Source organism: Polyodon spathula, chromosome 3 (assembly GCF_017654505.1).
Source record: "Polyodon spathula isolate WHYD16114869_AA chromosome 3, ASM1765450v1, whole genome shotgun sequence".
Taxonomy (NCBI): domain Eukaryota; kingdom Metazoa; phylum Chordata; class Actinopteri; order Acipenseriformes; family Polyodontidae; genus Polyodon; species Polyodon spathula.
Genome location: NC_054536.1, coordinates 79,668,859 through 79,690,692, shown reverse-complemented (window position 1 = coordinate 79,690,692; position 21,834 = coordinate 79,668,859). Strand labels below are relative to the sequence as shown.

Sequence of the window (21,834 nt, the reverse complement as noted above, 5' to 3'; positions counted from 1 at the left end):
TCTTTACTGTTTTTCTTTACCTGTACTGTGCAGTAGGGAGTGCTGCATTGTTTTCATTTCGGTTGCTAAGTCTAGTTTTCAGCATTGGAGGTAAAATAGTAGAAATGGACGACAAAAAATCAAAGTATATTTTGGGTAATTATTGTTTCCAGATATTTCCCAAAGAAACTGAACATGCATATTGAGGTAATTGTTTTGCATATCTTAATGTGGCTTTGGTGAAAATACGATCGATTGCTATTTCGCTTCAGAATCACACATTTAACGAAAGGCTACTACAGAGGCTGCTGAACAGAACGTAAAATAAACATCTTTCAGAAACCAAATTGGGAAGTCAGCCCAGACAAAAAGTATTTCTGTCGGCAAGTTAAATCTGTACTACAACCATCTAGCACAGCCACCTCGCTTCAACCTGCTGCTTACTTTTTCGCAGTTGGAATTTTAGACCCGAATTATCTACACGTTATCTGTGTTTTGACTCGATACTAATAAAATTAATTATTGGGTGGAACAAATAACATGACAACGAATGTGCTGCATACATTGACTTTATTAAAGTTTATGCCAGATGCCCTTGGGTAACCGAGTTTGGGGGCTGTTTCTAATCGAGTTCCACATCTGAAAAATTTGGCAAAGCTTTGCCTTACACTTCCAACCCATTCAGTGGATGCAGAACGTGCAGTCTCAATGTATGGGCGGGTCAACTGCAGGGTATGCCGCTTGCTTGCCTTTAACAAATGACAGCACTCTGCTTAGTAAGGAACCAGGTACCACTATTTTTAGGCTTTATAGTGTTCGGAAATACTGTCTACTTAAGTTTATTTAATGTTTAAACAGGTCCGCGAAATGTCTACGAAATCCTAATTTTATTCCGCAACCTACCCGTGAAAAATACGTAAATTTACTGCGATTTAAGTAAAACAATATTGGTTGATATCACCAATATTAGAAAAAAAATCGGCTGTATCACGAAGACCTCAGTGAAACCATGCGTGGTTGTGGGATGACATCAGATCTCCTATTCCAATGTTAAATGCTTCAAATTTTACAAGCTTGATTTAATATGCTCCTATCTAGATCTTTACCAGATGGAGGGGTCTATTCAGTTATTCTAAACAGTGTTGACATAAGCAGATGAACAAATAACACCACCTAGATTTCTACCCCATAACTCACACATTCTTATCAAGCAACTCAATCAGACACCATATATCTTGTGCATAGTAGCAGGTTTTGCCCATTTGCAGGATAAGTGCTTCCCATATGTTTAGAAAGGGAATATGTCTGTCTCTGTAGCTCAGATACAAGCAATACCTAACATTAAACAAACTCTATGTGAGGTTTTATTAAAAGGATTTTCACCTCTCCACAGACTACAACTGATCCTGTCCTAATATGAAGGTGGATCCAACAAATGACGTCTTGATCTTGCCAGTAGATGTGCAGAAGAATCACAGCAAAATGCATGTAGGCCTGATTGCCTGAGCAATGTATTTACAAGCGTTACTTTTCATTATCGGTTGCACTGCTTTTGTCTTAATTGTTTAACTAAATGTTTTGTTTTATCCCTGCGCTACTAAATCACATATCTGTGTTGGGATGTCATATAAAGCATGCTCATGCTGAAATAAACAAACATTTAAATAAAGAGCAAATTAAAACCAATTGTTCTTGAGTTTATTTTGGTATCTCAAGGCTATTGAAATGGGTATTCTTCTTGTGTGTGTGAGTGTGAGGGATGGAGGTTGATGGGTGAGTATTCATTTTTGTATCCATTAAAAAGAGTAATTTGCTAATGTCTTTTTAGGACAAAATACATTTGATAGCCGTTTTGTTGTGTTCACAAAGCTTTAGCACATGAGTAAGTACTTACAGGTCAACTAAACAGAACAGGCTTACTATAGACACATGTTTTTATTCAGGCTTTTTTCAGAAGTAGAATATCCAAAGGCTTTCCAGATTGATATGTTGCTTTTTTTATTTCTTGCCTGTTTAAGAAGACCAGAGTTCATCATTGTTATGTAGATTACCAAGTTTCCATCATATCACCAGGGTAGAGGTACAGCAACCTGGCTCCTGTGTGCTGGTATTCCACAATGTAGTGTTTTCATCATCAGGTTGCAGTCCTCCTGCATGATAAAATGATGATCATCAGTATTGCTTGAGCACAGTGACTTCCAACCATTTACAATAAAAATGTCCATCCTCCTTTAAATGATGTAAATTAAGGTACACTTTTCGGGTATGCTAAATGATTATGGGTCCTATTCGCAAACTTATACTAAATATGTTTTTATATATGAGTCTTGCTGTTTCTAAAGAAGCCAAAACAGTCAAGAACAATTTCATGAACATCAATAGTAAGACAGTGATCTAAAAATTGAAGAGAAAAAAAAAACACCCAATTAATTATAATAAGCTTTGTATTGCAATTATAGTTGCAAGAATGGGCTGAGTACTAAAAGTCATACAAGTATCTGTTATGATTACTACTGATTAGAGTGCAATGCACACACCGGCAAAGGAATAAATGGAGATACACAGTTTGCAACGCTTGCGGTGTGCACGTTCATTTAAATTAGTTTTTTTTTTTTTTCTCCGTACTAGTTCGGTATGCATTGGCCTTTAAAAGATGGAGATTTCATAGTGACCCCTCAATTTTTTGACAAGGGAAAGATTGTGTCTGATGTCAAAGTGGATATGAGAATGGCAGTGAGTGATGAAGCCAATTTGCTTAAAAAAAATGAAAAGCAGACTGGACATTTCTATCAATGGATTTTGAAACTTTGTAAACTGTGTTTTGTTGCAAGCATCTGGCCAGTCTGCAGGGGTTGCTGGTGTGCTGTGAGCCTAAGACACCCTGGCCAACCTAAGCCCTCCCCACCTGGGTGATGCCTGGACTTGAACTGGCAACCTCCAGGCTATAGGGTGTATCCTGCGCTCCACACAGAGTGCCTTTAACAGACTTGGCTTGTTTTAATGCCCAGTCCAGGCAGTTTTGTCTTGATCATTTAAATTAATGTGATCAAAGAAATATGAAAAGTTGTATGAGGACAATTCTTTCTAATTAGGAGGCTATAGATAAGGAGTAATAATTTGTTGTAGGATTTAAGATGATCATATGCATTTTATTGTCCTGTCTGGACAGTTTTGTCTTGGTTTGTTTTTTCCATCTCCCTCTTCTATACGTTCTCAAGCTGGGCGCCCTCATCAGGTTTACTCCCAAAGTGATATAATGATTATTTTAAAATATAGTGTTAGCAGAAGCTGGGAAGAGCCGGTCGCCCTAACGTACAGCTAAGCTCAAAAGTTTTGCATCACCTAGAAACCTTTCTTTTTTTGATTACATGAACATAATTTAGATCTTTTATTTAACCTCATGTAATCAAACTAAAAACTGGTGTAGTGTTAGAAAGTGGTACATTGTCTGAATGTGGTACCCTTACCAAAAGTTGTCCCCTGTAACGCCAGAAAGTGTTATCACATTTGAAGTGGTACGGTGTCAGATTTTGGTACAGGTACAATCAATTGTAATCTGATGGGTGTTTTCCTATTGTCAAACACAGGTACAATTACCATTAATTATACTTTTTTTGTTGCAAACTTAAACTGCAAACAGACAATCAATTTTTCTAAGAAAAAATAAAAAATAAATCAGGCCGAACAAGACAAAATGAGAAGTCCATCGGAAAGTTGCACAAGTAAAAAAAAATGTACAAGACCCAATGTACTGTATATGGTAAATATTTGCATACTATTTTCTTAATGGTGGAAAAATATAATAAATTACTTTAACAACGTTGTAAAAGATTGGAAACTACGATAAACTAAATCTAAAACGATGTAAAAGACCATACTATTTTCTTAATGGTGGAAACGTATGATAAATTACATTAACAATGATGTAAAAGACTGTAAAATATGATAAATTCAATTTAAAAAGATGTAAAAAAAAAAAAAAAAAAAAAAAAAAAAAAACCCTGAAAACAGCATAATGCTTTCTTAGTGGAAGTTGTTTTGTAATGTGCGAGCAAACGCAGTGCGCTGAGTACAACGTTTTACAGCGTACCTGAAAATAACACTACGCCGGAAACCTTAATAGTAGTACAGTGTTTCATGTTAGATTTGAAAATGTCACATTCTTCAATTCTTGTCAGTTTTTCATTATATAGAACTACAATGCGGCATGTCATTAAATATGATAATAATTCACCAGATTTCATTCAACTTTATAAATAAAAATTGTTTAATTCTATAGGGTGATGCAAAACTTTGTTCATTGCTGCACGAATTAACTTTCATCTGTTCACTCTTTGCATGTAGGCTAATAACTGACACCTTTACAGGGCGGTGTAACTCTAGGTATGGATATTTATTTAGTTAGTAGGATAGCCCTGTTAAGCCCCCGGATCCTGGCTACTTAGTTTTGTTTTGTATTGTAACTTTAAAGCTTCTATTGTTTTCCCATACTTTGTAAACTAACAGGCTACAAAGCTTCAATATACACTAGATGATCAAATTTAAAAGTCTTGTGAAGAACATAAAATTAATATTACTGAACTCTTTCTTTTTTTGTGCAGCATTTCATTTTGCAATATTTGGTTTAGCATGAAGTTTGCTTTCATTCCACTGAAAACACAATTCCAGCCAAGGAAATATTTGATTTGATTTGACCCCTTGATTGGCTTAGACAGTAAGTACTTTAAAATCATTCTTCTAGAGAATCATCAAAACTCATACCCACTCCATTCGGTAAGATACTGCAATCTTGTTCACCTGGTGCTGTCTTGGGACAGTTGGTCTGTTTCAAAATTACTTCAAAAGGTGTAGCAGGTACCAGCAGAGTCAGCCTGAATAATAAACCAACAATGTATTCGTCTGTAGTCTGCAAGGTACTATACGGGGCTCCTGTGTGCTGCACAGCTGCACGGACATTGCCAGACATCACTAAAGAACTGAAAGCACCCTTATTGACACATGGTTTCATCTTAGCAAATAATCTCAGTATTTGTCGAGGCAAAATGGGATCTGCTGTAATGATTTAAAAACAGCAATTGCCCTAATAGCACCACCCTAACCACTTCAATGCTACCATGCTCATTTGCAGACCACTGTATTTGCATTACCGTGGTGCAGACTCTGTCATGCCACGGAGTGTGTTTATTTGGTTTTGTATAATTGTAAATAAAAGGTTTTTGAAAATGTGGCAGGGATAGCGTTAAAACCTCATCCTTGAGCAACGTGGCCAGGCCCTAATTGATCGACTGATTGCCAGTAAGGCTCTGGTCACATGTATAAAAGAGGAGCTGAAAGACAGATCCTTTGTTCACCAACTAGGATGGCTTTTTAAACTGAGAAGATGCAGTGCCCTTTACTATGAAAGAAAGATAAAGAATTTTGCTAAAGTCTAAAGTGTATTTTAGATATGAGGATCCTGGTGCAGGACCTGCTTTTTTATGGGCAGCAGTGCATGCTGATGTTAGAAAAATGTTGGAAAAACCCATTCAATCCCCTTTCTGGAGGCGGTTCCTGCAACTAGAATAGAGTACCCATGGCCTGGAAACTCAAAAGAGGATGGGGCAAGGACAAGGCTCAGCAGAGTCTAGTGCAACTCCAGTTTGAGTTGACCTAACTTTTAACCACCTTGCAAGCACTAAATTCTCTATTTTTTTTTTTTTAAATCCTGGTGTCAACATTGACTAAATAAAATGTATAGTTCTATGTTAAAATATTTTTATATCTAAAAATAAACTTATTATTAACTGTATTCTGTACATTAGCCATTCCAAGAAAATAACTTCTTATTAATTAATCAGTAAATTAAATATTACATTTTATATTTTCTAGGCATGCCACTCAGACTGTTCCGATACTAATTGCATAAGACAAAATGGTGTTTTATTTATCTTTATTTATATCTACACTAATATAATATTACATTATATAAAATGAGTAATATTGCAGATTTATTAGGTTTGATTACTAGCCATTTTTAGTGGAGGCTTGGTAAAACGTAAACTACTTGAACTGGTATTGTATCTGTACTAAAAAGATCCTGGGTTCCCAGATTCGATTCCTGTGAGTTGAGAATATGCTGTTAAATATATATTTTTATTTATTGCAAATGAAACTACTGTGAGAAAAGAATACATGTTGTATTGATAATGTAAGGAAAGCATGGGCTGTTAATCAAACATGTTAGGCCAGGAGAGTAGGAAATCATTAAATTAAGCAAAAAAATAATAAATAAAAAGGAATTGTTAAGTTCTGCCCCTCAACTGCATTTCATAGATGATTGAGGCATCATCAAATCATTTGATTGTGTTATTTAAGCTAGTCAACGGTCTGCAAGTCATTGAGATCAAACTAGTTTGTTCATGTTTGAAAGATAAAAAAAAAAAAAAAAAAAAAAAAAAAAAAACAAAATCTGTCCACCTTCACAGATGATAGTTTCCCATACTCTCAGAAAATTGAAATGAGGAATCTGGGTGTAATATTATTCAGAATATAATTAAAGTATCTTTTTTTCACCTTTTTATATTAAGGTGAGGTGGTTTCTTTCACAGCACAATGCTAAGAGACTGATACATGCCTTCATATCTTCTAGGATTGATTATTGCAATGCCCTGTTCTCTGGAATTCCAAACTGTGTTCTGTCACGATTGCAGCTTGTAAAAAATGCTGCAGCCAGGGAGCTAACCAAAACAAAAAAAAAGACAGCACATTACACCAGTGTTAGTAGCCCTCCACTGGCTCCTCATGCTGTCCAGGACTGACTTTAAGGTCCTTCTTATCTCCTATAAAGCCCTAAAATGGCCTATTTGAAGGATCTTTTAGTCCCATATGCCCCTGGCTGGCCACTCCAATCCCAAGATGAAGGATTGCTATCTGTCCCAAGGATTTTAAAGCAAAGGTCAAGCATTCAGTCATACTTTTATAATAGGGCTTTCATATCTTTATAATATTATTTTTCATATAGTTTTATTCCTATTTATTCAGTTTGAGTCCTCATCTGTTGCTTTTATTTGCTTTAGTTTTAAAACATTGTTTTCTCTTGCTGTTTTTAATGTTTATATTGTACTAAATGTACTTCCAAATGTTCATTTCTTTTTTTTTTAAAGCGCCTTGGGATGGCTTGCCATGAAAAACACTTTATGAATAAAATACGATTTGATTTTAATAAGCCCCTAATCAAAACCTTTAAATTACAATATTGCAACATAATGTGTTCCATCAGCTCAATTTGAGCACAACTAGGAACCACGCTAATTGAATCTCACTTGTTTAGATTTGAGTATCCTTTTATTCAATTTGAATAGATTACCGCCTTTTTTTTAATCAGTAGCACATTTTTGCTTGTAGCTTTGTTTTGCATTTTTTTTCACTGAATGAGTGTGGAATTTACTGTGCATGCTGGTATAATCACAGGCCACAGCCCAGCTGAAGAAACCACATCGAGTGATACCATTGTTCCTAGTTAGATGATGCATTTTTGTCTTGTAAAATAAATAAAGCCTGGATGTCTGATTAGGTTCTGGTTAGTGTGGTCATAATCCCAGTCAGGTGCCCTCTAAAAGCTAATGTGACTTTAGAGTCGACAAAACCAAACCAATTTCCAAGCACTCTAAGCAACCCAGCTCAAAATATAACCTGATAACACATTTCAAAAAGTATCTTTATGTACAAAAAAACATTTGTTTGGTTTATAATAGCATTTATTAACTATTTACCTGTTGGTAATTGGTCTTATCTTTCACTTCAGCTTTGGACTCCTACCTCTTGATGAAGTTAGTTATCTAAATGGTAATGACCACTGTGGAGGGCATTAACACCTCAGTTATAACATCTGCCTTATCATTATGGGCTGAAGTGAATTTTAAACTGTGCAGAAAAAAGTATATAATAGTATTTAAAGGTGGAAGTTGAAAAACAGAAATAAGAACTCTCTGGGTGCTTACCTCTGTTGACTCCATGATAGGAGACTGTGAATCCAGGCGAAAAGCTTTTATCTAGAGCTGAAGTACTTCAAAACAATGTCAACGGCTTCTGTGTTCACTTCTTCAGTAAAAGGCACCATGGCTCCTATATAGAATAACAAGGCTAGCAGCAGGCTCTTCATCTTCCTTTCACAGCTACGTCAAACAACACCAAAACTGAGAGCACAGCGTCGTAGCTTTCCCTGATAAGCCTGTCCTTCTAAAACATTAACTCTAGCAGACGAAACTAGCTCTATAGTGATGCTCTGTAAGTGCTTGCTTGGGTAAGCTGGTTTGTGGCCAGTGTACATGCTGTTATACTTTTATCAGCATTAGCCTACTTCACTAAGGACCAGACATTCAAATATTTTTCGAATTTGTGCAATTCTGCTTGCACTGCGAGTATCTTGCATATATTCGCAAGTCTGTGAAATTCAAGAGTTCCGGGGAAACTGATAATATGGCAACGCTTTAGGAAATTATTCGCAACTCAGACTATATTCAACTGATGCACTGTATTTGCATACGAGGTGAGACAATGGCTCAAAGTGTTCAAAAGCATAGAAAGGGCAAATTTACTGAAGAGGAGATTATAATAATAGCTGAGAATGGGGGTGATGTAAGGATACGCGCAAAGTGATTTGTGAGTGCAAATCCCCATAATGCTGCTGTAAATCGTGTATAGCAGCCTTGAAATCTAATTTTACCGGCCGCTAAAAATGTGGCGTATCTAAATAATGATGTGCATCTGCCGTTCTGCACCTGTGTGGCAAAGTGCCCCGCCCCTGGGCTATTTATTTGTGTTTTATGTTATGTGTAGTGTGTTAATGTTGCTGTATAGTCATTGGTACACAGGATATAAATGGGTCTGTGTAACACGAGTGGGGTTTAAAATGTATGTTTGTATTTAGGCGCGAGAATTGCACAGCACTTCACGTGCAGGTAAAATGTAATATGTGAGCACGGGGAATTGCACTTTTATTAATTCACGTGCAGTTGTACCGAGACTCTAATTGAATGATTGATTAGAAATCGAGTCTCGGTACAGCTGCATAAAAGCTGCATGTTTTCACTCACTCAGGGTTGTGTGTTCGGTGAGTGGAGAACAGGTGTGGAGAGGAGAAAGTAAAAACGAAAGTAAATAATTATTTTGACTCACCATGTTTGTTTGTCTGTGAGTCCACTGTTTAAGTGTTAGTCAGTTTTGTTTCATCTCTTTATTTTGGCTAAAGTGCCGTGTCCTGTGTTTTGTCTTGCAACCTTTTATTTTCTGCTTGTTTAATTATTAAATGCTGAGCGGTAACAATCGCTCAGCTTCACCAAACTCCACCTCTCTGTTTATTTTGTGTTGGTTCCTGTTTCTGGTCTGACGTCACCCACTGCAGCTGTCTTTGTGACAACCTGCTATGAAATTTACACTTTGCCATCATTAATCCATTAAAATGATATTGAAATGCATTTAAATGAAGGAAAGACCATGGAATTGGACGGGATCTGGATACTAAGCGGGTGCAAACATTATAATGTGATGTAAGGATTTTGCCTTGCACTTTGGCAATTGCTGACCATCCAAACTTTTACACCTCTTATACAAAGTGCAAACCATTGTAGAAGCGAGTAACTAAGAGCTGTATAAAAGCACACACCTGCAGAGACCTGTTATTGGCTTCAGGGTGGCTGCTGTGGTATGCTTCCTGATGCGGCAACACTTGGCTCTTTTTGAGGAGAGGCAGGAACACGTTTAGAGAAGGGCGAGACGAAGAAGACCCCGCATATTCAATCCCGGGGTCACTTTTTTTGGGATGCTGGAGGATGTGGTGCTAAAGCGTTATTGTCTCACTCTGCAGGTCATTATGGACCTAATAGCTGAACTGAGAGATGAGCAGACCCCAGCGTAAATCTAGGGACCACTATCCCTGCACATGTGAAAGTGCTGTGTTCTCTGCACTACTTAGCCTCTGGTTCCTTTCAGACCACAGTTGGAATGTCTGGAGGGATGGCCCAATCCACCTTTTCCAGAGTGCTAGGCAAATTTCTGGGTGTTATGCTAAAAAGGGCAGGCTAATACATCATTCCCTAAGGATACTAGCATAACTGATGTTGGCTGAGGGTTTCCCAAACAACTCAGTTTCATGCTGAGTGACCTCAGCCGTAAGAGTCAGCTCCTTCTCAGAAAACTTTTCTTTGTAATCCCAACTGCAAGTGTAGCCACTAAATAGACCGATGTGTTCATTGAGACATTTATTATCACAATTGCGGATCATTATTGGTGCGTGTTGTGTAATTTGCATTGCTCTTAAGCTTACATAGGGGTGTAAAATAAATGCCTGGCCGCAATGCAATTTGAATTTTGCAACCACAATTATTTGTGCTGTGCCTATACTTACATCATCTCCAATGTCTGAGAAAATTAAGATAAATTGCTTATAATTGAAAGGGGAAAAAAACAAAAATCCAAGGGTGAGAAAAATAAGATTTGGCACTAAAAAACAATGTGTAACATCTTAAAAACCATGGCACAAGATTAGTATGTCACTGTAGTCTACATATTAAAAATAATTAGCATTCTATGAATTTTCATATTTTTTATTATATTAAAATGCTTCCGGACCAAGAGAAAACTGCCCAGACAGGGTACTAAATCTATGAGAAATATTTTACAAACTATACCACATGATTAAAGAAGTATGAACTCGTATAATGATAATGCTTTTAAATAAATAGAGGCTGAGCAACTAGAACTAAAGTTGCATGGATGAGAACAATAGAATTGCCTCATAGGTTTTGCTAGTTTTTTTTGTTTAAACTTTGCATATTTCATAATTCGAGCCTAATATTTTCTCTTTCTGCTTGTTGCTGTTATTCAGTCAAGATTCGAAAATAAAGATTTCAAAATGCTGTCTTAACTAGCTACACATATTGACACACCCAACTGCCCTTTAAATAGTATTTTAGCTTGTTTGCAGATCAGTTCAGTGACAAACACATTTGTCCCCAGCATTGTGATTTGAGGAAAACATATTTTTTTGAATTTCGCAATTGTAAGTGCACATAATAACTCCTCCTCCTCATTTGAGGAAAGCTTTTTTTTAAATGAGAAAGGTTTTTTTTTCTCCCGCAACTCCTGTAATTTAATCAATTTCACTTGGAACTTTTCTCAAGGCAGAATTGTGAAAAGTGCATCTCTTTTGAATATCTCGTACTAAGTTTCTTACCTACTTGCCTAAGCCCTAGGATCCCGATGTTCAGCCTCAACACGTCTTTCTCCATTCAGCTCCTGAACTTGGCTGCATTCCCATTTAGGACTATATTCCCGTTAAATCCTGGCACAGAACATTTTAGGAGAATCGGGTGCAATGCCCCTGCATGTTGTTTGATTCCTGATCGAGCATTCTGTTGTCAAGGTCTATCTAACACAAGTAGAAGCGAATTCATTCACAAATTAAATACAACTACAGGATAGTAATACCCCAGGAAAATGCTAAACTGTATTTTCAGTGTTACTAGTTCCCAAGTGTAAGGTTGCAAGGTATTAAATGATGTTTACTGGAATGTTGCCATCCCTGCTATTCAACAGCACAGCATACAGTGGATTGGTTGAGGGCAGTTACCAGTGGTGGAGGGAGTTGAATCCATTTTAATTGAGATAAGCAATTTCTCTTAGCTGTCAATATATGGCACCTGTTTTACCTCGGATCTCGCCCACCTAGGTGTTGGCTAGACTCAATCAAAGGGGCACAGTTGTGTAATGGTTCCCCTTGTGATATTGTATAATGGCATTCTCTGCTATTCCCCTAACCGAGCCTGGCTCTTTTAGAGCTGTCCCATTCCAGAGGAAATGGTTTAGAATCACATGAAACTTGTAAAACATTAAGCCTTTGTAATAAGATTTTTAAAATAAATCTTCCTAGGCTTCTGTTCTACTTCTATCTTTCGGCACACTTGAGGAATAACCTCCTGTTAAATTTTATTCTAAATAGCTTATTTAAGATAAAGTTAATGATTCACAAAATCAGTCTACAGTGCCTGATCTCCGGCTTTCAATATGTTTTGCTTTTGTGCCCGTCCGAGCACTTTTGTCTTGTTGCATCTTTCAGCCTTATCTTCTAGATGTGTGCTTCCTGTAGCCTGTCCTTTCATGCCATGTTACTGAAAAAACATCACCAACTCGGGCAACTTTCATTCAAGTTAGGTTGTAAGCACCCTTAATTTATGTAAAAAACAGGTGGAAAATCTGACAGAAAAGGCTGTTGGAATGACAGTTTTTTTTAAATAAAACTTTGATGAATCACTCTCCATTTAAAAAAAAATGTAAGCACAAAGTCTCTGAAAACATTAAAAAAAAAATGTCTGAACACGACACATTGATGAATAGATAAGGTGGCCAGACATCCCGTTTTGGACGGGACAGTCCCATTTTTGGAACACTTGTCCCAGTGTCCTCAAAACCTTTCCTGGGACGCTCATTTTGTCCTGTTATTCTTTTTTTATTCCAGAGCATCGTCATGCCGGTATCATTTGTTGTAAGGTTGAACGACCAGTAGCATTAAAAAGTGGCTGCACAGCACCGTGCAAATCTGGAGAATTACTGAACAGTCAACGTTCATATTTGCAACCAATCACAGCAAATTTGTGGTGGGTTTATTCACTGACTGCTGCTAAAACAAACTGGCTGCTATCCTCGTCTCAATCATCATTCTGAAGAGCAGGGGGGCCAGTAGACCTCTTAGAGGGGCCACCATTTAGACACATACTTTTAAACAAGAACAAAGAAGCTCTGTCTCTTCAGCTGAGAAAAAAAAAGTCTGGATACTTCTGTACATAAGTCTATGGAAGCAATATTATTCTGAGGCTTCTGACAGTATATCAAAAATAAGATCCTGTTTATAAACAACATATTTGGTCACTTCAAAATAGCTCAATTATAGCAATCGCTTTGTGAAGGGCCATTGTATTTTTGAGTAATGTAGTGCCAATGAAAGAATGCATACAGAGAACTACAAAGATCAAAAACTATCTTTGCACGTGGTTCACTTTGAATTGCATGCTAAGTGCAGCTGATGGTTGTAACAATGTATGTATGGAATGTGCCTTCACACCTCCATTAACCCCACTCATCACTGATGCACCATTGTAGCACTGGCTGATGCTGCTGTCAGCATTAAAAACTATTTCAGAGAGGTGCTGAAGTATTTGAGTTGTAATGTATTCTGCATTCAATTGATGCAATTCAACAAGCCAATCACATGCTGCTCAGGTATTGAATCAGTAACAAATCTTACCATGATGGACAGATTTTCTACATTGCACTTATCTCCTGTCCCATCATTTTTGATACAGTACCCACTAGACTCAGAATGCATATATTTGTCTTTTTTTTGTGTTTTTTTTTTAATAAATGTAGTCATCTCCAATTTTTTACCCTGGTATTCTCCCCAATTTAGTATGCCCAATTATTATCTGTATCTTTGGCTGACCAATTATCTTCAGGCTCTGCTCACCGCTACCACCCCCGCGCTGACTCAGGAGAGGCGAAGACAAACACACGCTGTCCTCCGAAGTGTGTGCTGTCAGCCGACCGTTTCTTTTATACACCACCATGCAGCCACCTCAGAGCTACAGCGTCAGAGGACAACGCAGCTCAGCACAGCTTACAGGCAGGCCCACAGGTGCCCGGCCAGACCACAGGGGTCACTGGTGTGCAGTGAGCCGAGGACACTCCACTTGTTTGGGGACAAGCAGAGAATCAGTGATTTCTCCCATTTCCTGTCTGTGTTTAAACTCACTCCAAATGAGAAGGGTATTGCTGCAGAACGAAGGCTCAGACAGCATAGCTCACACAGGGTAGCTCACACAAGGTAGTGCTGCGTGCGCAACTTGTAATAAACGTCATCATTATAGTCTACAGCCCGATCACAAGATAAGGGTGATAAATTGAGGTACTAAAACAAAAGTTTATTTCATAACAATAACGGTTCGTGGAGTATTGGCTGTAACTTTAAATAGACACAACAATAACCTGACCCTAAACCTCAGGTTTGTAGGGTATTATGATCACGTGGTAGGGGTGTTAATGGTCAGTGATGCACTACGTAAATTACGAGTTGTGCATGCAGCACTACCCTGTGGGAGCCTTCATTCTGCAACTATATACTGCTGCTACAAACCGCAACCACTTGTAAATGCGTATGACTCGTGGCATGTTTGTGGAAACCCTTTTCACGTTCAAGCGCAGTTGTTAAACCCGCGTACTGTACACGGCATCCTTGTCATTTACGAGCCCGAAAGGAAAACAAAAGCAGGTCTCTTTTGTTACAGAATACTTGAACCTGGGACGCATTTTAAACCAACTTGCGTTAAAGCTTCTCTCTTGACGAGCAAACATACCTTGGCGTGGATAAGAGTTTTAAACAGGCCGGCTAGGAGTATCTCTATTAAGATCGTCAGCTATTGCACTAGAAGAACAAGAAGCAATGGCAGATGTTATGTTACTTTCCTCTGTTGGACTTTTTATCAGTGCCACTAGTAGTAATGTGAGGCATGGGTTCTTTATTTTGTCGAATAGGAAACCAATCTGTTGTGATGCAGCAGAACTAAAATGAATTTATGGCAAAAAAAAAAATGTATTTCCTTGGCAAACTTTTATACTTTAAACTAAAATCACAAACCTAAATTTACTAACCTTTTTATAATCTCTCTGTCAACTTTTCTTAACTGTCTACAGTACATCCCTCTTTCTCACACACACACACACTCTTTGTTTTTATGGCTTCCTAAATCGGATGTGAGCTTAAACTGAGTGGGCGGATATATGTTTTTTTTAATAATGTAACGCGCTTTGCAAGTACTGTATATTCAAGCCTATGAGTCAAATAGAAAATGTAAAAATGCACGGATGAAATTAGAAAATGAATTGAATATACGCATTTGTCCCACCCAACTTCACTCTCTTAGGAGAGATTTAAAAAATAATAATTTGAAAATGATTTTTTAAAACCGTTTGGGAAGGTGGATCTGGGGGAGCAAACCCCCTCGTTTCCCTGTAAACCTTTGGATGGCCGGGGGCCCATATTAACAATGCCGGCTCATTCATGATACTATAAACACGGGTATTGTGCCCATTAAAAAAAAAATAAATTTTTTTTTTAAATTGATAGTTGATTCTATACAACAGATGCATCCACAATGTTCTTGAAGTTTCACATCCTAGCCTTGTATTTAATGTATTATTCATTGTTTTTTCACTGTATTTAATGTATTATGCATTGTTTTTTTACTGTATCTTGTAAAGCGCTTTGTGATGGTGGTCCACTATGAAAGGTGCTATATAAAACAGATAGACTGAGTGATAGTTGAGAACGGCATATGATACAAACAGTTTAAAACAATTACAAAAAAAGAATCACATCCTCGTTTCATTTTAGTCTTGAAAAAAAGAAGACTACGCAGCGAAATTATTCAAGCATTCAAATTCTAAAAGGTATTGACAATGTCGACCCAAGGGACTTTTTCAACCTGAAAAAAGAAACAAGGACCAGGGGTCACAAATGGAGATTAGACAAAGGGGCATTCAGAACAGAAAAGAGGATGCACTTTTTTACACAGAGAATTGTGTGGGTCTAGAACCAACTCCCCAGTAATGTTGTTGAAGCTGACACCCTGGGATCCTTCAAGAAGCTGCTTGATGAGATTCTGGGATCAATAAGCTACTAGCAACCAAACAAGCAAGATGGGCCGAATGGTCTCCACTCGTTTGTAAACCTTTCTTATGTTCTTATGTCCTCCTTTTGCTTTTATTATGGCTCTCAGATGTTTATGATAATTCTTAACCAGTGTGTTACATCTTGTTGGTGAAATCTGGGCGCATTCTGTCTTGCACATTTGCATCACTTCACACATACTGGAAACACAATGCTTGGCTGCAAATTTTTTTTCAGATAATTCCAAAGCATTTCCATTGGATTGAGATCTGGGAATTTTGAAGGCTGTTCCAGAGTTTGTATCTTTATTTTCTTCAATTCCACAGTTGACATAGCCATATGCTTTGGGTCAGCCTACGAGCAGATGTTGGGGCCTGGTGTGGTCTCAGAAATTTGAAGCTACTCTTTCTTGTTTATAAAATTATCATTTTCAAAGCTACACCATATAAACTTGAAAATAAAGGCAAAGGTTTGTTTGTGTGTTTGTTTTTTTAAACCTCTGGAGACCTCTTGTGGCAAGATTGAAAAAGATGTGTTAATAAATGACACACTCATTTTCAGAAATTTCTCAGAATGACAGCAAAAGTGTATTCTGTAAAATAGTCTCACTCTGCCTGCAAATGCAGTACATGCAAAGTGTGACTTACAGATGGATTAACGGACATACTGACACCTCCCTGAATGTCCACCATGCGATTTCTCAATAACTTGCTAATAATTATGCTACTACCAAGTTTCACAACTGGAAAAGTGGTTTTCCAAAATGTGTGATGTGTGACATACTTTTGTCTGCAACTGTACAGATGTACTGGCACCCTTCACTTAATATGATATAATCCAAGAAAACATGTTAAATAAAAACATTTAGAGAACATTAGCCAGTAATTAATATCATAAAGACCAAAAATCACACAATTCAAGCAATCTTTCTATATTTAAAAAAAAAAAAAAAAAAAAAAAAAAAAAAAAAAAAAAAACAACAACAACAACAAAAAAAAAAAAACATCTGTTTATCACCTTTAAGTATTGGCAAAAAATTGATACAACTAATTTAAAAAAAAAATTTCATTGATTGAAAACCATTACCCTGTAGTCAGAAAAAGGGGAAGTATTCCCAACATCTGTTGAAAAAGAACATTTTGGCAACACAGCAAGATGATGTTCATGACAAGGAGTTGGATTCACATTGAGAAACATACTGCAACAAAGAAAATGGTTACAGAACAGTATCAAAGGAATATGGAATACCCAAATCCACAACCAGAACAATAATAATTACAAAAAAAACTGTAAATGCACCTTATCAGCATTGAAAAAGAATGCGAAAGTATTAGCATGGAAATTTCAAGTTTGTAATAGAAACATAAGTGCAATATTATGTCCTGGCTGATGTAATACATGAATTTGTTCATGTGTGTAACTCGTGGTAAACAGATTTGCAAGCAAATCTCTAGAAATAAAAGGGACAAATTATATAAAGCAGGCTAATGTAATCTCACTTAATAGGACTAATTTAGGCTGGTTTCACAGACCCTGATAAACACTATACTTGCAATATCTAATGTTACTTCAGGCAAGGTAGTCCAATGTCAGTGATACATCTGTAAAACCAGAAATAAACGTGGATCTTTTTCCTGCTGCACTAAATCTGATCTAGTTTAACTGGCCACCCCAGTAAGCCAATTAATTTCTGTTATGCTGCAACTGGAAAAATGAATGGTATTAATATTTGTCCATGCAAGTGGATCAAAATCATGTATTAAGTCTATTTGGCAAATCTAGAGGAATATATTCTTTTGTAGTCTGAAAGCCCTTAAAAAGGCTTCAAGATTATTCTAATGTGATCTGCATCAGTTATTCTGACCATCACATCCTCACCATTACAGGGCATGTTCAACACAGCTCAGTAAAAATAAATACATAAATGAATACATCAATTAATAAATAGATATAAATATGTATTTATGTATTTATTTTTAATTTTTGCATAGCAGCTACATTATCCCTTTCATCCTCTAAAATCATAGCAATCTTTACCAACACGTTGGGCTCCATCAGCACAGTGGTCAGAGTCACTGCACCCACAGCAGAGCCTTTGTTAGACAGAGCCTGTTTAAAATAGGTTTCCATCTCCATTAGGTCTTTTTGAAACCGGCGGAACCACTTCAGACGGAAAATACTCAATCAAGACCACATCAACCCTTTTGATTTTTGCATGGGGGTATGTTAATTAGGTACCCAATTAATTTTGCATAACATTCCTCATACTGTCGGAATCAGAGTTTTGCGACTGTTCTCATCCTTCCTGCCCATTTTGGATTTTTGCTCGGAACATGAAAAAGTAAAAACCCCGCCACAAAAGCCCTCCTGAAGGTCGGAAAAGCTTTGATATTCAGAAACACTGTGTCACAGGCTTGGCACTGTTGCGAAACTGAGGTACAAACTGATTTACAAAAAAGAGAATATGCCCTTGAACGAGAAGCAGATCTCCTGAAACTGCATGGCACTGTTTATTTTAGCCATGTTGTTTTTTTTACTTCTCTGGAGGAAAGTGCATCTTGTTGTTTACCTTGACTTCAACTCTTACTTACTCTTATAGGTGTTTAAATTTTCACGTCAATTTTCAAATGTTGGTGCTGTAGTATAATTGACTTTTGCCTGTCTTTAGTTTCGTTCAAGTAACTGTTTCGCAACTGTAGATTCGCAGATTTCAAGTTAGCTATAACGTTTTATTTATAAGTAACTTAAACTGCAAGTGTTAATAGTTGAAAACATGCAAAAAGGTCTAACTAAGCAAATTATTAGTTCAATTAGGAGTACAGTTAAGTAACAGAGCTCGGCTGGAATGAAAACCAGCAGACACAGGGGGTCCCCAGGACCCAGTTTGAGAACCCCTGGGATACACTATGATGGATTAAACCGCGCAGAGCTAGAAGTCAGTTAATATTAATGTTTGCAACGTTGTCTGTGATTTTAAGGGTTCAATTGGGCATTTCTAGAATGAACTTGAGTGTCGTCCTCATGGTCCCACTCCTACCTACGTCATCAACGCAGTTGCAGGTCGTACCCTGACAAAAAGCAAAACAATATTACTATGCTCTTTTTTTTTTTTTTGACGTGTAAGACTTTCCAATCAAACCCAGTGCTGCGTTCAATAAGCAGAGCACTATGCCGTGGCTTTACGTGACATACGTTAGCTCTTATAACAGTGTGTTACGGAGAGAGAACTTTCCAGATAGTGGAAAACACAGCACTAACGCTGTTTTTGGCTTTATTTATGGAAGGTTTGAGCAGAAAAATCTGCTGATTAATGGCTCTATTGCACCTGCATCGAGAGCCAACACCACTGAATTCAAATACATGCAAGAGTCCTGTACAGATTGAAAACTACATTGAGAGCATTGTTCCTCAGTACTGTTGATTGTTGCATATTGCATGTTTTAGTACACATAAACACATACACACACACGTTCATAGCTCACCTTTAACACACCGTTGTTCGTTTATTATTTCTTTTTAAATGCCTTTAAGAAAACATTCCTTAAGGCAAGGCCGACCGAACAAACAGTAACAAACCGAGCGTTTCATATGTTGCAGGCCACGCGGCAGATTCACCTCGTTTAAAAGGAAATTGTCAATGAATCAGGCTGTTAATTTAAATAAACCACAACATTTTCGCTACGAAAAATAACGCACACAGATATGTTGGGAAATTACACCACAGTTGCCACACTGTTATTGTACCTTCGCCACTTTGAAACGCCCACCGAATAAGCGCCTTAGAATGTTAGCTGTTAGGAAGCGCTCCCTGCGTGCAGATTATTCGATTCAAAGCACCACTTTGCGGTCTGCCTATTGGACGTACCCGATTTTTAACCCTCTGGAGGCAGGACCACATATCATCACCTCTATGATAGTCTGTCTACGAGTTTATCATTATTGGCTGTGCATCCCCCTCACCATGTTACTCAAAGATAGTAAAAAGAAGGATAGGACAATGATGTCATAGATGGGAGGAGCTAAGACGGGTCGAGTGCCTGGAGCCCAGATTTTGTTCAAATTTTGAATAGTTGCAGTAACTACTAGAGTCCAGCCAAGTTAGAAGAAAGGCTGCAGCAACATTGCTGTGATTCTCAATAGTCAGTACAACATTTTTAAACATTTCAAAACAAAGAACATAACATGTAGTCAAGTAAAATGTATGTATCACACCAGAGTATTCCACATGTACAGAAACATCGGCAACTCCATATGGATGAAACTAAGTTCAGTTGTTATAATTTCATTTTATTCTATATATTTAAAAAAAAAAATTTAAAACAGACGTTTCAGTGCATTTACAACTTCATCAGACACTTCCAACCAAGAATCACACAAATATATACAATTGCAGATAATTATAAATAAATAACAACTGCTATAAATGGACCCCAGTTAGACTGATGTATACAAAAGCACAAAACCATACAAAATTAACTTTCAAAAATACAAATAATAGAAAGAAGGAAAAAATACACATTGCATTAAAAATAAGTTGTAATTCTTCATAGATACTTAAAGTGCATAAAGTATCTGCCTAAATTCAGACATGTGATTATTAGTACATACAACTTTTATTTGATATATAAAGAGGTAAGCAATGTAACAAAAGTCAAGAAACACTATATATATATATATATATATATATATATATATATATATATATATATATAGTAGCGTGCACGGGGGAAGGCAGCAGCAGCAGCAGGGCTGGTAGGTGACATAATCACATACAAAGACATAAGCCTGATATACACTCCTTGCAAAGGAGCTGGCTCTTTTGTACAGCAGTATCAGCGCTATGCTTTAGTGCGAGAGGTCCCGGGTTCACGTCTGCCCTCAGCCTGTGTGTCGATTGCCTCACCCTGTGTTATGCGCCTGCCTGCGGGAGCCGAGATCTCTACATTTGTGTCAGATTGGAGGCAGGTACCCCGGCACGCACTCGTCGGACTGTACCCTGGTGAACAACTCCAGAGTTTTTTCCTAGAGGAATGATCATTTTTTGATGTCATTACTGCGATATTGTGCCTTTTTTTCCCAAATGGCTCAGGATGTAAATATTGCCTTCATCCATGCGGTCTAGGTTAACGCAGACAGGCGCATCACACAGGGCGAGGCAATCCACACACAGGCGGAGAGCGGGCGCGAACCCTGGGTCTCTCGCACTGAAACATAGCGCAGATACCGCTGTACAAAAGAGCCGGCTTCTTTGCAAGGAGTGTATATCAGGCTCATGTCTCTGTATGTGATTACGTCACCTACCAGCACTGCTGCTGCCTTCCCCCGTGCACGCTACACTCTCCCCTGCCAGCCTCAAGTCCACCCCGGACTTGCTCACCAGGCTACAGTTCGACGAGTGCGTGCCGGGGTACCTGCATCCCACTACTAACACCAATGTAGCGATCTCGGTTCCCGCAGACAGGCGCAACACACAGGGCGAGGCAATCCACACACAGATGGAGGGCGGGCACGAACCCAGGACCTCTCGCACTCCAGCACAGCGCTGATACCGCTGTACAAAAGAGCCGGCTCCTTTGCAAGGAACATATATTGGGCTTATGTCTCTGTGTGTGATTACGTCACCAACCAGCCCTGCTGCTGCCTTCCCCCCGTCCACGCTACAGTATGTATATATATATATATATATATATATATATATATATATATATATATATATATATATATATATATATATATATATAAAACACGAAGGAATTACAAATTATTTTGAACTGTCACATAATCATAGACTGGTTCTTAAATTCTCTTACAAATTACAGAAAAGTTAATTTATTCTGCTGTCTGTTCAATGTTTGTACATTACCTTTCACCGCTGAGTGGGCTCCAATAATGGCGCCTGTAGTGATTGCAGGCATTATCCACGGAATAGTACGATTGATTGTCCTATCTATGGTCCTATCCTTTTACAGGGTGCGCTCTATTCATTTTCGATTGGCTGCTGTAGCTGCAGTGGTTATTTTTTTCAAGGGTTTCCCTTGAGGCTAAGATCAAATATGATTGGACCCTTGGCAGCAGTACCACTCGCTCATTGGTTCGTAGATTGGTACACTCGCTGATTGGATTCAAAGGGGTGAGGGAGGCGGTGGCCGATGGTTACC

The 21,834-nt window shown here is 37.8% G+C and overlaps 1 long non-coding RNA gene across 1 annotated transcript; it reads right to left on the bottom strand.

The window, feature by feature from the left end:
• Positions 1–1,477: 1,477 nt before the first annotated feature.
• Positions 1,478–11,251, bottom strand: LOC121313457. Its single transcript, XR_005949986.1, has 4 exons — positions 11,192–11,251; positions 7,959–8,082; positions 4,745–4,850; positions 1,478–2,129 (listed from the first exon to the last, which is right to left on the bottom strand). It is a non-coding gene; the product is annotated as an uncharacterized LOC121313457 (long non-coding RNA).
• Between the last annotated feature and the right edge of the window lie 10,583 nt (positions 11,252–21,834).